This window comes from Xyrauchen texanus, chromosome 4 (genome assembly GCF_025860055.1).
Source record: "Xyrauchen texanus isolate HMW12.3.18 chromosome 4, RBS_HiC_50CHRs, whole genome shotgun sequence".
Taxonomy (NCBI): Eukaryota; Metazoa; Chordata; class Actinopteri; order Cypriniformes; family Catostomidae; genus Xyrauchen; species Xyrauchen texanus.
The window spans coordinates 11,669,936-11,677,354 of record NC_068279.1 but is presented as its reverse complement, the minus strand read 5'-3'; positions in this window follow the sequence as shown (position 1 = coordinate 11,677,354).

Below are 7,419 nucleotides of genomic sequence, written 5' to 3'. Positions count from 1 at the left end.
GACCTATGTTCTGGTTGCAAGGCCTGGGTACTTAATGATTCATGGTCCAGTCAGGAGGGGGTTCAGAGAACCAGAGATCTTATTCAGTGCTTACCTAAGTGTCTACCACTGCGCTGGATGTAACACAAAGATGCAGAAACACAATCCAACTATACATGGATATCAAACCTTCCCCCAGTCCTACGCGACTGCCCCAGTAAAAGCAAACACTACAACAGAGCAGCTCTTGTTTCTAAACTTTGATTAGGGAAATACATCAATGGCTAATAAACCACTGTACATCTAATCACTGACTTTTAGCGAGACAGTCAACAAAGCTGTCATCAGGGCAGACGGCGTTCCTCCATGCTCTTGGCCACTTGAAGTCAGCTGGCTCGGAACTCAACCAGCATCTGTTAGCCATTCAATCAAAGTTTGTTCTGTAATTAAGCAGGGCATAAAGATGACACTTGATTCTTGGATCGAGTGGACTTGGAGGGGTGATGTTTTAGACAGTAAGTCCTGTCCACAGATCCAATCAAGCACAAACTTATTTTCCCTTAGCCTAGTTATCTGAGTCATGCAAAGACGATTGACTGGTGTCTCATCGCTTCACTAATGACCCAAATTATCCAGTAGAAAAGATTGAGTTTCCCACAGCACCTGCCCTGATTCTCAAGTGTGAGAGATATACTGTGTCAGGCTTGACAACCAAGGGATGTTAAATGCCACTCTAGCTAATTTTTCAACAAGGTAACGAGTGACGGAAATTTCCATTGAAACACTGCACTTGAACTTCATTTATAACAACTTAACCTTAATTAATTTATGTGTCCAAAATAGTTGTCCAAAATTGTCTATGCCAAAAATCAGCTGCAAGGTAGAACATGGACTAGGTGCACCCATCTATCTACAGTCATATTCAAAGTTGTCCCATTCACAACCTCTGTTGTCAAGGCAACCTTCACACCCTTCCACACCGCAAGTCAGTTCTGCTCCACACCCCCCTTTCTAGTAATGCTTGTCCAGCCTTAACAGGCTTTGTGCTGCCTACTGGACCCTGTACAGCACGAGACCCCGCAAATCCTGTTATAAAGGAGTCACAGCACTTGATTTTCCCATTAGAGATTCCAAGCGGCGAATAAGGTTGTATTATAACACCAGCTTTGCTGCTTTCCCACCGAAAGTCCCACCTAACTCTTTCTCTTTTTCATTCGATCTCTTTTCAGCATTAGCTGTGTGTTTCTTAATGAGAAGAAAGGGGAAAAAATTACACTAAATAAACATCAGCGTTCTCTATAACTGAAGTCATACTCCTCAAAATTATTCTTTCTTTCTTATTTGTGTAGTAAATGGGCAGCATTTAAATACATGGAAAAATACAAAAACAAAAAAATGTGTGTCATGTTGTAAATCTAAATAAACCATATTTTACATCACTTAATCAACATGAATACATCAGGATATACCAAAACAACAATACAAAAAAATGTGTAATGTTTAGATCAAGTGAAAATAGCTAATTGTAGTAACAATGGAGGGTTACCTTTTTACAGTGTAGTGTCTGTAGTGGCTTTTTTATTTAGAGACTTTCCACGTGCCATTGGGAGTGCACCCAGGCCCGCCAGGGTCAGGGTGGGTCAAAGGGTACAGATGACCCGGGGCCCATGCAAAGGTCTATAGTTGACCCATAATTGGATCAAGTACAATTTACTTACTGACTTATATCACTGAAAATAGAATGCATATGTATTTACATGATAAATACATACATTTTTATAATTAAAACACATTTCAACTTGTCATCTGATTCTGATACTCCATCCCCCTGCTGTTATTGTGTAAATGGTTTGGTCGAAACACCTGGCCAATCAGATGTGCGGAACACACACGATGTGCATAGTGCAAATCGGGGACTGACTAGAGTCAAAATGCATCACCAAAGGCTAAAATCAGGGGAATAAAAAAGAAAAGAGAGCAAAAGTTTCTTGCCAAGCATAAAGCACTAGGTATGACAGATGAAGCTAAACGTGGCAAAAGCGAGGAGCTAGTGTAGACTAGCAAATAAAACTGCAGCTAGCTAGCTTAACCTTTAAATAATGTTATCACGTTCACTTAACTAGATAAGATATTAATAAAATAGATAGATATAAATGCCCTTATAAGTAGGGATGGGTACCAAAAACCGATATTAAAAGGGCCCCGGTGCTAAATTATTAAAGACTGTAGTATTGATAAGCTCCGACATAACTGTTCTGTTTAACGTTTTGGTGTAACTTATAATCACGCTGCTGCAGCCTCTCTACTCTAGCTGTGCTCCAAACACACACACTAGGGGCGACCAGATACCAACAAACCAAATATAAGAGTAACTATGTTAATATGGGACACGTTACCAATGCTGAAAAGTCTAAATCTTTTATATGACGTCTATTTAATTAAAAAAATAAACATTGCAATTTTCCCCGGCGCTATGTAGGCATCAAAGACGGTGACAGGTCCACCTGCACTTGACCCACATATGCGCAGTTTGATTGACATCAAACACAGCCCCTTGATGACAGCCTTCCCTGCTTTCTTCACAGCCATTGGATACAATTATTTTATTGAGATTTTAGATTTGTTTCCAGTGAGATATTGAGTTTGTATATTGACTTTGCTGTTGTAAACATTACTGTTGCTACTCTAGAAACAACAGTCTTTAAAAAAATTATATATTTGTATCAATTATTTAATAATTGATAAAAAATAAAAAAAACTGATAAGGAGTATCAATCAGAGTAATAGTATTGATAAAATCCTAACAATACCCATCCCTACTTTTTATATTGCAACCTGCTGGAATTACTAAAGCTTGCAATTAGCTCATTTTTAAGTCAGCAAGAAAATAATCAGACTCTTTCTATGATATCACCCTCTATCAGAGGGAGAGACGAGAATCCCCACCACACAGAGCAAGTCCACTGAGGGAGAGACTTGCATCCCTAAACAGTGAGTGAGTGAGTAACACAAGGATTGGTGGGTGGTGGTGGACGTGCTGGAGTGGGTGTGGATGAGGGCAGTGCTGCGGTAAGTAGGGGTTGCTGTTTTTTTTTTTGTTATTGTTTTTTTTTATAAATAAGAGTAAGAAAACGCTCTTTATTAGAATATTAGTTCTTCATATTCAGGTTGGCAATGAGCATGTACAAGCGGCGTACAAGCACTCCTGATGGCGGCCCTATGTGCACCTAAAATATTCTGTCACACAGTTTGCATGACGAAACTGCAAACATTTTTACATAAGCCAAGAGGGATGACACAAGTCGTTTTTGGAGGTGTTGGATGAATAGTAGAGAGAAGAAAGCTTTTATTCACTCTCCCCTTCAGAGTTTAGATCAGCCATGACCTGTTAATATGACTAAATGTCAAGACAAATGTCAAGAGGTGACCTGATTTGTGACCCCTGAGACGTGGTGTTTGAACAGGAACTTTGATGGTCAGATCAGAAACAGAGGAATAGGAGGTGACCACTAATACAGGGTGCTCAATCAATTAATTTGATTGTTACAATTCATTTGAGTGTTACAAATGTGCATATGTAGGGTAAGGCACACTGCTGGATAGCTTTCAAAGTCAGTGATGTTGAAATTAAGATAAAGCTGCATAAAAGGTTTTTATTTACGGTGTAATGTGTGGTTGAACATTCCACACAAGCAAACATATTGAAGCTCTAGAAGAATCAAGAAGAAAACTAGAACTCTTAAAACATCAACCATCACACTAGACAGTGTTGATGGCAGGATAATTCTTTCTCTAAAGGACCTCTAATTATTTGGTTTGTGCAAAACCTGTTGATGACATCTTTGTGATGGTTTACCCATACACAGCTACACTTGCCTCAGCACAACCAATAGTGCTGTTCCTAATTGTTTATCAATACACACTACTGTCAGCCAGGCAGTGAATATAGATTCTCTGACCCTAATGAACGCTTTGTTTGACCCATCAAAAACAGATCTACAGGAGACAATGCTTCAGGCTTCTCCACTACTCTTTCCCAGTGTCTTCCTGGGTTCAGTCAACCCAAAAGATCACTCAGGGTCTCTCGTTAGTCTGGGCAGCAAAAATAACCAATAGGGACAAAGGCAGAGAAAGAACAACCTCCCTTTACAAGTGATTTGGTTAAAACAATACAAAAATCAAAACAACTCGAACTAAGTACTGAAGAAGTATTGTGACGACTGTTTGTCAATTATATATATTGTCAAAAGACAATCCTGCTTGTAAGCTACAGTTAAATGCAATTTGACCCGGGTTCACACTCTTTTCAAGGCATAATTTTCCAGGACATTTCCAGGATGTTTTATGTGCCACACGGTTGTAAAATTGTAAGTAAAAACACACGAGTACATTCAAATTGTGGCTATTTTGTATTCGACCATTTAATTAAATGTAATCACTGAAATGGTGTCTAACCAAATTATATTGTTAAAACTTTAAATGAAAATAGAATTATTTTAATTAATTACATTTTTCAACATAACATTGCATTATTTTTATAAAATAAAGTGTTTTTCTATTCACAGCACAATCCGAAACAACACTGGAGATATTTTTGTCAAATGAGGTGCTACACAACAGAACTTCACAGATATTGCTTTAGTATTATTAAGACTAAGATTCAACTTTATTGTCATTGACAGAGTACAGGTGAAATGCCAATGAAATACAGTTGTTTTCACATATCCCAACTAAGCTGGGGTCAGAGCACAGGGTCAGCCATGAAACAGCACCCCTGGAGCAGATAGAGTCAAGGGCCTTGCTCAAGGGCCCAACAGTGGTATCTTGGCAGTGCTTTGGTCAGTAACCCAGAGCCTTAACCGCTGAGCCATCACTGGCCCCTTTAATTGCATTAAACATGATCTTTTTCCCCATTTCATGTGTCCATTTAAACCAAGCTTATATTTTGGCATTTTTAAGTGTTTTTGATGGTTGTTTCTCACCTCTGGATAAGCAGTTTGCTACATGGCCCGGTGTGATTATTAAACCCCAAAAAGCTATAACTTCTTGAAAAAATATCTATAGTCTGTATTTGCTGCACGCTTTAGAGCGCTCTGCTCACTGTCATCTACTATACACATACACACACCCAGAGCATGTGTAATGTTCATGATAGGTGTTTTCAGCATACAAGCACCTGGCTTCACACATTCATTTTGAAGCACACAGCACAAGCAGATTGTGATGTGTGCTGTGAGTAGTGACAAGGAGTGGTGGTGGTGTAGTGGGCTAAAGCACATATCTGTTAATCAGAAGGTTGCTGGTTCGAGCCCCACGGCCACCACCATTATGTCCTTGAGCAAGTCACTTAACTCCAGGTTGCTCCGGGGCGATTGTCCCTGTTCTAAATGCACTGTAAGTCGCTTAGGATAAAAGCGTCTGCCAAATGTAAATGTATATATTTACTTTATTAAATTGTAAATATATGTATGTAAATATTGGTTTTAATTGTATTAATTGTGCATTGCATCCGCATCTTATAGCTCACGCAATTTTTATGGTTTCAGGGATTCCATCCATGTTTGCCGCATCGTGGAAATCATAGGGCCCTACATGTGGTAACAGACTCAGGTGCTTAACAGGTGCTTAACAGGTGTAAGCAGACTCTGATCGTTGAATATCGAAAATTAATTTACAAATCAAGGTGTAAAGGCTGCAACACCCCACTACCACCAATATGCAGCAAAAGCAGTAGACTGCATAATTTATTTTTTAATAAGTGAGCCAGCTCTGCTTGATTTTTTTCCGCATTAATTAATTTACTGTAGGTGTAGTGGTAGTGGAAGCTTCGGTCATCAGGTTTTTCAGGGAATGTGAAATGTGATCTGCTTACCAGATCAGTCCTTTTTGAGTCTGACAGGTTAGATGACCACTAAGCTAGGTCAACAGGAGGAGCTGCTCCTGGTGTAGGCTGGAAGTTGCTAAGTGAGTAGATGTGAAATCGATTGAAATGACCACAAAAGTAGAAGGACCAATAAGGAAATTACATTAATAATTAGAAATATTAATTTCAGGATATTCTACAGTAAACTGAGCAAATACAAAGGCTACTGTGCTATTAACTTGCCACATCCGCTGAGGCTGAAACAGACATGGAAGGAACAGTAGGATCAGTGGCTGAAGGTGCTGGGAAGTGCCCCTCGCCTGCAGAGGATGGACCTGATGAAAGATGAAAATAATAATAATAATAAAAGCTAGCCATGTTAGATGTCATATTAGAAGGTAATGGCATGGTTTATCCATATAAATATATTGATCTGGGATTGTTGTAAACTCACATGCTGTATCATCATCAGCTGTTGCACTGGCACTTGGGGCAGGTGGTGTTGGGTGTGCCCCACATCCAAAATATTTAAACAGTGCTCCTAGAGAAGTTTCATAAGAGTACATATTTGATGGAACAGAATGTTATTTTCTCAACACAAATGAGAAACAACTCTTAATCTATAACTAGCTAATTAAGGCATAATGACAATGGAAAATAATAGCAAAGACCCCAAAATAGTAGACTCATGTAAATAATGTTAAGTTGTTATCATTACCAAGTTTATGGAACAGAAGCTTAATTTTATTAAAAAAATATATACTCAGGAAAATTATTTTTACACAGAAGACAAAGACTTTAATCTAAAACTAGCTAAGTAATATGTTGTATTATAATATATTAAGATGGCAAGGCTATTTACGGCTGTTTAATCAAACATGTACTTTCCTAAAACAAGAAGATATGCTACCTAGGCTACGTTAACTAACTAGCCAGCTAATGTTAGCTTGCAACATAGCCTAGCTACTTAACATACCTTTATCTTACTGGTTTTTCTCTTCCTCTGTTTTCTTCTTTTTCCTTTGCTCTGGACCAGAGGGATATGTCCTTTTTTGTGACATTACTATTTTGCTGCAATCCTGCTGCCTCTTCAATCAACTAACTGTCTGACTGTGCTTGCATCCTGCAGACCGTTAACATAATATTGCTTTTAATATTGCGTTTTTGTATAATTACCATTGTCCATTGACATAATATATCAAAATTTAATGTGATCTTGGGAGCTCCCTGGTGGCCACGGTGGCCCTAAGCAGCCGCTTAGTTCGCTTATGCCTTGGGCCGGCTCTGGTATAGAGTATATACCAGGGGTTGGCAACCTTTTTGACATGGAGTGCCATTTTTTTTTTTCTGGTCAATGGCTGTGCCAACGCTATATCGCTTAAATTCTCTCTATCTCTCTCTCAAACTGGCACCTCCGGCTCATCTTTATCCCCCTCCCAACTGATTAGGTGACTCAGCGCCGGTCGTACACCCTCACGGACTGGCCACACCATCCACCTCGTCATATATATATATATACGTATATATACACACACGGGGTTGGGAGGGTTACATTTGAAATGTATTCCACTACAGAT